Here is a 12,079-nt window from a genome sequence, read left to right as displayed (position 1 = left end):
TTTCCACTTCCGTCTATATTTATTTGCGTTACAGTGCATACGTATTGTCGCATTTTATTTTTCTCAAAACTGTACCAATCAGTGCGCAAAGGATTCAGAAAATTAACAAATTTGTTGAAAACATAAAATGAAATGCTCATTTCGATCATGAACAAATGGCTTATAACTCACCGTCTTGTACATTGCCGCAGTTTCAAATGAAAACATAATCATATATATTATTTAACATGAAACAGTATTTAAAATAGGCTCTTCAAAAGCATCCTGTTTTGATCGCAATATAAAGAAAAACTATATAAATAAGAATCACAGATTTATATAAAAAGCTATTATCTTCTTTCTTTTTGTAGTGTATTATCGTGAGAAGATGAAATATATATATATATATATATATATATATATATATATATATATATATATATATATAAACTATTTTTTACAATTTATAATATTTAATCACTTATTCAGAAGCACATGACTAACAAATTATCTTCCATACTGGAAACAAATCTTGCCATTTGTTAAAAAAATACTTTTTTCCAAAATGTTTCATATACAAAATGAAAAACAAAATTGAGTCATCTAGTAATTTGGACATTAATGAAGATCAAAAGTAATTCATATCATAAGAAAAGTATCTAAGAAATTTTCTACATAAAATTATGTTATAAATTTCTTCTTCTGGATTACTACACCTTTCTCGTTTAATCTTCTGTAAAAAAAAAATCTCTTGTAACTTAATAAATTAACAAAATGTGTCACATACTGTTGAGCAAATTAGTAACATTAACAGAAGATGTCACATATTACTGGACAAATTAGTGACAGTTAACAGAATGTGTCAAGTATTATTGAACAAATTATTAGCCTTAACAGAGGGAGTCACACACTGTAGAACAAATTATAGGCATTAATAAAAAGTGTCACCTATTATTGAACGAAATAGTGATTTGAAGCGATTTATTCAATTATATAGTTCTTAGCAGTTCAAAAATAATGATCAAGAATTGGTAGACATAGAATGTCTTTTGAATGGTCTGTATTATTTTCTATGGAATCAACAGAAATTTTCACAATATTGCAAAGTAATTCCTTTTCTTTAAATTTATATCCACATTCTTGATATGGTGAAATATTAATTATACAACTCTTGAAAAGTTATTTAGCAACTTATTTATTAACTATCTGATAAAACCGCGTTGCTCAGGACTAAAAAATTTCCACATCTAATATTCTTAAACTTTACTTTTATATAAAATAATATAATACACGAAATCCTTTATCATCTGGAATGATTTATAATGAAAATAAGAATAATAACAGATGCAGATAATTAAAAAAAATCCGCTGCTGTTTCACATATACGATAAAGGAATTGAAAGAATGTTTTTGTGATAATTTATTAAATATTTCATTTTAAATTATTAAAAAACATTAAAATAAACTGATCCCATAGATGTTTCTGAAATAATTTATTAATTGTTGGCTTTTAAACTTTTCTTCGGTGTTCTTAATATAAAACCAATGAAAAGAACGTTTCTAAAATATTTTTAAAAAATAAAAAAATATATAAAAAAAGACAGGGGAAATCAAACTCTCATCATTGCCTAACACTGGAATATCCATAAGTTTTAATTTTCCATTTATCTGCCTCAGCAAAGCCAAATAAGGCTGTTATGTCTATAAACATTACTAAACCAACCAAACAAACAATACATTTCATTATTTCAAAATAGTGAATATCAACTTAATTAATGATTCATTTTGAAAAATTAACAAAAAATGCCGAAAAAAGTTGAGGAAAATAAAGTTGGCATCATCGGCGAAAATATTATCGTTGGCGAAAATATTATCGTTGGCGAAAATATTATTTTGTAGTAAAAAAAGTTTAGAACGCTTAAAAATATTTTTGAAGAGTAATTTGGTTTAAAATTTTTTGCAAAAGAAAATTAATTAATTGGATATTTAGTAAACTTTATTTATTTTTTTTTTAATTTGCCAATATTTTTTCTCTTGTCTTAAACAATGAGAATGGATAGATTGGTCGAATTCTATCCAGGTGGTTAGGAGGAGATATCGAACATGCATAACAACATAGCCACAATAACTATTATTTATATTTAAAAGATAATTTTTACTATCCCCATCCTTAAATATACAAATCTAAAGAGGCGATTTTATATATTTTTTCATACTTTTCCTTAAATTTTTCTGTCTACTTTACAACAGATTTGATTCTAACAAACATTACCGAACAGTTTTCTTCCATATAAAAAAAGAAGCACAGGATTGTGCAAATTTTTTAATTTCGTGTAAAGGCTTATGCATCTAGCTCTAAAGATTTAACAATACGCGCGCATCCTAGTTAAGTAAACATTAAGATAAAAACAAAAATAAGAATGCAGTGTCTCCTAAATAATAATCATTAAAGGGTAATTAAGACAGAAGTTTGAAGAAAGAATAGTGGAGTTATAAATGATTTTTACGTATGTAATTATAGTATGATTCTTATTTCAACAACTATATATATATTGTAATATTTAGTAACAGTTTCTTAGGGATTGTAAAGACATTACGAAATGCAGAACAAGAAATAAAATGGGAAAGAGGCGCTCCTCCATATTTTATCTGGTTGCTTGCTAATGGATGTCTGGTTAATTAGTTAAAAAATGCAACAACTTTTAATATATAATTAAGTATTATTTAGTAACTAATTTAAGCAATTTTGTAACAGTAACTGTTAAGAAAACTTTAATCAATTTTAAAAAATGATAGATTTATTTCGCATGATCTAATTCAGTAAAGGATTTGAAAGTCTGATAACAAAATATATGTTTTTAAATTAGCACATGTGTAAATAATAGAAAGATTTTAAAATTCACTAAAATGTTTCCTAAAGTAAGAGATATAAATATATATATTTGTACTTTCCATTAGAAGTCAATCCAAACAATAATTCTGTTCATTTAAACATTACTTTTAAAAAAAGTAAAAAAAATAAAAATTTAAAAATTATAAATGTGGATACAAAGCAGAGATTTTCCCCCTTTGGATGCTTATATCGTTTCTGATTTCTGAATGTAAGCACAAACAATTGTTTCAATATAGAATGAAATATAGAATTGCGATTTCTGAATGTTCACAATTGTGTTTCGCAAATAGTTGCTTTTAATTTATTCGATTTTTTTTATTCCAATTGATAATACTGCAAGTTGATATTAATGAGATATTTAAATATTTTCTAATTAAAAAATAATTAATAAAAGAATATTACAATTGTTTTTAACGTATACCATTGAAATAAATTATTGTTTGGCATTTAATTAGAAAATATTCTAACAATTAGAGAATATGCCTTCCATAAATTTTAAAATCTACAATAAATATCATTTCATAATTGGAAAACATTCATCAAATTGAAATTTCCCTTTGAATTTTCCTTACATGGTGTCATTCAATAGTAATCATAATTCCGCGTTGAGAAATATATTTATTCAAATTTACTCACTTTTGTGGACGAAAGCTATTCGAAATAAAAGATAAATCTTTACTTTATGAATGGCAATAAATTTCCGACTAATGATAGCAACTGCTACTTCGATTCCACATACAGTTAAATAATCCTAAATCAAAACATCTGCGAAAAACGGAAAGAAAAACTTTACAAAGCTTGCTTCAAGTATGCCTCTTCCTCAGAGTATTGTGAATGTGTAAAAAATTATTCATCGATGTATATAAATATGTGTCGGTATGTGTAATGATATATCTTAATTTAATTTAAATTCTAATTAATTTCCAAACCTAAATCTTAAATTAAATCTGACATTACTTCATTCTTTTTTTTTATTTTCTGATTTTCCCATTTCTATTTAATTATTTGTGTCACAAGCTCTAAAAAATTGCTCAGTCAGTAATTCTTTACGTTATAAGCAAAGGAATAAAAATATTTAACGGCCATGCTCTTTATTTAAAGATACTTAAGATTCCTTTTCCTAAATCGGCAAATGACAAAGAAATTTCTAACAAAACCATTAGTAAGAGAATTAAAGGGAAAACTTCTTACATCTTTCACTTCTGTTAAATGTGAATAGACGCGTTTTATCAATCCTTCATTTGTACAAATCATGCCCGTGGAAGCATAAATTCAAACTAAACTTTATATATATATATATATATATATATATATATATATATATATATATATATATATATATATATATATATATATATATATATATATATATATATATATATATATATATATATATATATATATATATATATATATATATTTGTGTGTGTGTGTGTCCACGTGTGTATGTGCGTGTATAAGAAAAATAACTTAATCTTTCAAATAAGAAACAGCTGAATAAAATAATGAACAGAAAGAATAGTCAGATAACAAATAATGAAAATTCAGAAATATTACTAAAAACATGAGGCTAGCAAAGATACATTTTAACTTACCATCAGCGTTATTGAACAAAACAATTCCCGCAGATACTAATAAGAAAATAAAACGCGCGGACTAATATGCATTTACTTCCACCAGTCAAATCTTAACAAACCGAAGTTAATTCGATTTAGACAATTTGTGAGAAAAATGATTTGTCATTGGCTTTTCTGGTTTTTAAAAAAGCTACAGGCAATCATTTCTAAATGAAATTACTTTCATTTAAATAATTTAATAAGTTTGTGAAAGCGAATGCAGTATATTAGATCGTTTCCTTTATGAACTTTTTCACTATGTTGATGCTTCGAGTTCAAATAACCAACTTAATTTTCAGAAAGATATTTGTTTAGCAGTCACAGAAATTTTATTTGTTAAAATGTAGCGTCAATTGCAATGTATTTTATTTAATTAGTTTTCATTGCAGCAAAATATCTGCTACTACAACACGTAGTATTTCGATCTTCCATTACTCGGTTTCCTAAACCAAAAAATAATTTGACACTGAATATGCATATTTATTTCGTATGCCAAATTTTAATTTTAATGATTAACAAACTGTTTATTTCTTTGTTAATAAACGCTTTATTTACCTCGGTTTAATTAATTGTTTCCCAAAATGCCGTAATTCATGATGCATATAACCTATAATTAAACATTTCAGAAAATTGATTGTTGTCCCATAGTACATTTATATGATATAAAAGTGTTACAAACTTTCTGGTCGGAGAATTAGAAAGATGAGTGTTTAAATTAAAATAATTGAAACAACACACGTTTACAGATTCTTAATCATGAGTAACAGAGATTTTTAACTCTCGAAAAGTTTGTTAAGCTTAACATAGCAACTGTTTTTAAGACGAAATTCCTTTCTAAACAATGGAGTCTATTCATATTATGTCAGAATAAATACATAAATTTGGCACGCACTCTAACTGTAGGTTACTTTACGCCTGACTGTAGCGTCGCTATTTGTGCTATCATATTGGATGCTTTATGGGATCCAGAATTCAACTGATATAATGCACGTGATGTTTGTCATCTGATCATGAATTAATTCTATTTCAATCACTTAGCTGATTGGCCTATTCAAACATCTTAATATTCTTTGCCAAATTTGGGATATTTATATTAGACCAAACTTCTAGAAATTTGTTTGCATTTATTCATGATTAGTTTGTTTGAAAGGAAATTTGAGCTATTAGGATCATTTTTATTTGACACAAAGTTGTTGCTATGGTTACTTTGTTATTTTGCAAAGTAGCTGCAGAGGTTTTTTAGAATGCGTGTGTACTAAATAGAAATATTTTGAAAGACTCCTTAGATTAATAAAACTTTTTGCTGACTTATTTAATTTTGTTAACTAACTAAAGGAAATATCGTGCTCTATTTCGGCATAGAGTGAGTTTTAAAAATCAATATAAAACACTGATAAATTATATGATTTAAAATTAATAATCTACTTTCAATCAATTAGAGATAAAAAAAAGTGGAAAAGGGAAAAATTTATTAATTAAAAAAACGATTTCAAACTCCCCCCCCCCCCCCCTCATGTCTTTAAAATGTTTTGAGACAAAGGTATTTGTAATCAGTATAAAAACAAGTAAAGAGCACAAAAGTGAAATTTTAATACTTTCATATTAAAATGAAAACTGTTTGCCTAGCCCTAAAAATGTCGTATAATTAAATGTTTTATTTGAGGGCCGTTGATAACCCAATTTATTTTTGCATCCTTTAATTTACATCAGTGTGGAAAATTAAAAAAAAAAAAAAACGAATTTATTTTCATGAAAATTAATGAAAAAAAATTAATTAATCAATTGATTGCTGGTATATTAAGACAGACTTTGACAGCACACTAAGACGATTCATTTTTACATTTATTTAAAAATCAATACATAATATATTTAATTTTCATCAATTCTTCATATTAAAATATATGTCACTCGACATTGAATAAAAAATAATTTTAATAATATATATCTACTGTTCCTATTATGTCCGAAGCAACTCTTCAAATGAGATTAGGGGACAGTTAAATCTCAAAATATCTTATTAAAATTGCAATTTTTAAAACAAAAAAAGCAAAATAAAAAATACTTTCTCTCTTTATTCATTTGTATTATGGAAAAGTTTCCATTTCGATCATCATTTAATCTACTTAATGATGTCTTTCCACATTCTATTGCGTCCGCTAATCACACTCGGAGAATTAAAAGTGGACGGACGAACAAAATCGAATTAATGCAGGTGAGAAGAAGCCTTCTACTGGCAAACAAATTCCTAATGACTTAGTAGCACAGAATCTATGCTTGTTCGTTGGAAAGAGAAAAAATATAATTGGTACGATTTAAATATCACACACAATGGAAGGAATAAATGGAAATCCAATAAAGAATAATAATAAGGCAAATGAAACTGATAAAACATAGGATAAAGCGATGGAAATCATATGCCTTCACACGCCAGATATTCATTCATCTCCCGAATTTCTAAAAATACAGGATGACCAAAAGTCTTACTCTGATTACAAAAAAATTACTACAAAAGAGTTACTGAATGTAATTTTGCAAATTTTTTCAGCGTAATAATCGTATTCAGAATTTTTTTTTCAGTACGACAGATAGAACAACTAATATAGAAATAATGATTTTATATTTTATTTTTAACAAAATGTCGTTAACGTATGAAATTTTCCAGGTGTTTTATGGTTTCTGAATTCAAATTAGGCATTCTCCAATTAGGGATTGCATAAGGGACAAGTGTTTGCAACGCATTTGAAGACATAAATACATACAAAGTTAAAATCGTAAATGATGTATTTAATCTGATAACCGAAATAACAATAACAATACAAATATTCGACTTTGACTAATATTTGAATATCTACTTTGCATTTTTTAGCCCCCAAGGGTACTAACATTGAAATTTGCTAAAATAAGAGGCTTTATTAAAAATTTTATAAATATCTTTACAATATATCGGAATAACCATATGCTGAAATTTTATATTTTGTCACTAATTTTTTGAGGATAAAAGAAGGACTTTGTAAGCACTTATTATAATTACTTCTATAATTATCGAATAATAATGATAAAATATGTGTGTAAGCACATTGATTTAAAACTAATAAATTTGTTAGGAGAATGGAAATTCGCTAATTAGAAAAATTTCTTAAATTTTCAATTAAGATGTAATTAAATTAAGGATTAAATTAAAAAAGCTTAATTAAAAAGTTTAAAGCCTTTTTTTTAATTTTTTATTAAAATTAAGTGAGACATTTGCGCTTTTTGTCTTAAAATATTATTACATAAAATAATTGACGATAACTTTTTTCTAACACTCACCTTAGTTTCTCATAATTTCATTATTATTTCATCTTAATAATTTTTGAAAAAAATGTCTTATGCAGATTTGAGACAATCGGCGACATATATATATATATATATATATATATATATATATATATATATATATATATATATATATATATATATATATATATATATATATATATATATATATATATATATATATAATGAACTTTAATTCTAATTTTGTTCTAATTTTGTTTCAATCAATCTTTTCCGAAAACTATTAAAATACTCCCCCCCTTCCCAAGACGATAAGCATGGTGAAGGATATTATCTGATATCCTTTAATTTTGTGTCAGCATGTTTTCATTTAATTTGCATTATGCTAAATTAACTCAAATAATATATGATAATTCCATAGGTGCAATTTAAAGTTATAAGCAATAGTGGATATTATATAACAAAGAATTATTTGCCACTGCGTAAGGCGAGAGCAACTAAATGGTAAAAATTGCGAAGAATTGGAACTTTTACGCAATTTTGACACTCTATACGAATCCATAAAGAAAGCTCATGTATATAAACAGAAAAGAACTAACATATTTCTAAATTACATTTCGAATACAAAGTTTGCAAAACGAAGGTATTGTAATCGTCAAAAAATTCGAAATTTACATTTGGACGAATCTCACTTTTCTGACTTCTCTGAATCCCTGGGATTTTTGAAATTGTATATATCTGTCTTCCTACGATCACAATCACAATTCATTCGCCTTGAGTTTGACGGATAAAATTTGGTATGTGTTCTTAAACCAAATATGTTGATTTTTTTCCCAACATTTTGAGCTAAATTTATTCATAGGATTTCTATCTGGTTGGCTATTTGAATAAAAGTGAGCACGATGACAATAAAATGTAAAGGGCTATGTACATTATATTTGACAGGTAGTGGTATTATTTAAAGTGTAGATTCATATCAAGTTTTAAACTAAATTTGTCAAATGTTTGAAAAACTGCTGGTTTTTATACAGGAATGTGAATAAATGCAACAATTAAAAAACAACAACATTGATTTGACTAAATGAAATTTAGTATACAATTTTAGCACCTAAAGTGTATTTTTTTTAATCTCAACTCTTGAATGAAATCCATCACCGTCTGTCGGTTTGTACTTTCACACGCACTTAAATAAGAGAACACCTTAAATTTAATGACTTAAATAAATGAAATTCAATGTGTTACCTAATTAGTAAAATTATAAATTGTGTTAAACTTTTGTGCCATTAATACTTTTTTTAAAAAGGGTATTTTCGATTTTCTTTATTACACTGAGAAGTACAAAACTCTGAAGTCTGAGTCTCAGAAAATAAAAAAGTTGATGCCTCATCACTTTCACAGCTTGCTCAAGGTCCATTATTTTATGTGGGATGAAGGTGGCAGAGGAATTATTCGAGTTAGTTTAGTTTAGTTATATTAACGTCCCGTTTGAAGCAACACTAGGGCTATTTTGGGACGGACCTCGTAATTTTGAACCTCGGTCAGATGACGAAGACGACACCTGAGCTGGCACCCCCCTCTCCACACCACACCACACCAGCGGGAGGACGTTTCGTCAGGACGGATTTAACGTGCAACAGTCCCCCTTACACGACGGTTCTTCGGTGGTATCGGGTCTCGAATCTGAAAACTGCCGGTTCCGAAGCCGAGACCTTACCACCAGGCCACCGCGGCAGGAATTATTAGAGATTAAGTGAGTAAAGTTTCAGGAACACAACATCCGTCGTTTTTTTTCTATTTGAAGTTTAAAAATACTTTTCGAGTTACGCATAAAGGAATTAATTAAAATCAAACACAACCGATATTCCAAGAAAGCCTTAAAGTCAACTAAGGTGGTAAAAAAGTGGTGGACATAAAGCAGAAAATGAATTTTTATAAAATTTAAATCGCATGCGTCAGTGGGTTCATTTTTCAACATGGAAGAATGAAATATTTTCAGACATAAATATGTATTTTGATTACACGAGATTTTTGAAATTTTGCTTTCATATACTAACAAATTTACTTTGGAAATTATTTAAAAATTTCAAAGTTAATGCTGAATTTGTTATTTTTTATCATTTCAAAAGCTGTCTTGAAATATTGAACTCATTGTCATACAAAATAATTTCACTTCAGTTATTGATAATAAATTTCTAAAAATATTTGAAATAAAAATCAATTTTAAAAATTATATAATAAAATGAATGAGAATATAGGTGATCAATATTGTTTTAGATGTTCTTTATAATTATCAATTTCCTCTTTTCCGTTCATACCTGGAAGCTTATTTCCCTATATTATATTTTTTTCATATTAGATATGTCTCTTCTATATTGTAGTGAGGATTCTGTACTTCTGTTCTTTAAAGAAAAACTTTTATTCTGCTTCCTTTTCCACCCACTCAACCTATGATTCCATTCAAAGTTTCTTATAAATAAAAAATTAAAAAAAAGTATTTTACTATTACTCAACCCTCAGAGACTTTTTTGTCGTTTATTTGTTTGTTGGCGACTTTCTGTATTTTCTGTTATGTCATTTATTCAAGCACGTTAAAGGTTATTATTTATTTAGCAAAAAAAAAAAAAATAAATAAATAAATAAATTATGTATTACTGAAAATGCATACATACTTAGTGAAGAAGCTTAGTCACAAATATATTAATGTCTCGTTTTAAAAGCAGAGTTTGGGCTATTTTGAGACGGACCCTGTAATTTGGTCAGATGACAAGGACGACATCTGAGCTGGCACCCCCTCTAAAAATTTCGATACCACACCAGTTTGTGGACGTTTGGCCCCGATGGATTTAGCGTGCCCCAGATCCGTTTACACAATGGTTCTTCGGTGAAATAGGGTCTTGAATCCGAAGCCCGCCGGTTCCAACATCGAGACCGTACCTTCAGGCCACCGTGGCCTTAAAAATGCATCCATACAGTTATACATTTGATAACTTATATTAATATTAAATTCTCTATCTTGTTTCTGAATGAGACTCATAGACACGAAAGATGAAAATTATTTTTTTTTATCTTGCAGTTATGTTTTAATTAACATATACATAATGATCTTCGCACCATTATGTTAAATGCATTTAAAACAGATTAATTTCCTGTTTCTACTAACTCATTATTCAGTATAAAATTAAATATATGATATGTCAATCTTTCAATTAGGAATCATAAAACAAAAATAATTAATACTGCACATGGGATTCCAAAAAAATGATAATTAGACAGTTCCAAAGATATACGCATTATTCCTTTTATGTTCAATAAAAATTGCCATAAACAACAATGATAATTATACCAATCAGAATGACTTAATATAAATAAAAATAAAAGCACATGATAATGATACTAACGAATTTTATGCCCACATGATCTGGAATTTATGAAATAAATGTATTGACTATTTAAAAGGAAGTAATGACATTTTTTTCTAGCGATTTTGGTTATACTTGAAATGAAAATCAAATGAATTGTCCGTATATCTCTGAAGACGGTAACTGAAATTTGAATCTCTATTTCGAAACACCACAGCATTATAATATTGTAGGCTTGTCTTCTTTATCTTCTTTTTTGTCAACTTTGGATTTAGCAATGGCGGCTTTTGCTCCACATAGATAGTTTGCCAAACTAGAAACGTTATTATGTTGAAAGAATCGTATTTTGAATAATAAGGACTGCCTTCTATACATTTTCTCATGTGCATGCATGAATAATACTTAACGAATTTCAGAGAAAAATGATTTCGCGCATGTGTTATGTAGCTAGACATTTTCACTCCCACGAGTAAAAATGAAATACCCATTCAGTCACAGTTCGTTATCGATTCATTTCCAATTTTGAAAGTTTTCTCTCAATTAATTTTATATTTATTATTCTCCTGTGAGGGTTGTTTCATTTCCATGTCATATCATTTTCTAATTTTCTGTATCGTTTAAAATGTTACTTTTTATTCAAGCCATTATAAAACACTTAGAAATAAATGTGTTCAATATTTCCCCAGGAAGACTGGCAAAGTGTCTCGCAATAATAACCAAAAATTTATGCAATGCTTTTTTTTAAAAATTTGTTGCATTCATATTCATAATAAATATGATAATTTTAAATTTGTTTAACGATAGCAAAAAAAAGATAGTTATATATTTATAGTTATTTATTTAGCGATAGTTTAAACGACAGCAAAAAAAAAAAAAACCCTAAACAGAATATTTTCTGAGTAATAATTTTGATTCAATATCACACGCACATACATTTATATTATATATTATTAGTA

This window comes from Argiope bruennichi, chromosome 1 (assembly GCF_947563725.1).
Source record: "Argiope bruennichi chromosome 1, qqArgBrue1.1, whole genome shotgun sequence".
NCBI classification, from domain to species: domain Eukaryota; kingdom Metazoa; phylum Arthropoda; class Arachnida; order Araneae; family Araneidae; genus Argiope; species Argiope bruennichi.
Note: the sequence above shows the minus strand (reverse complement) of the source record.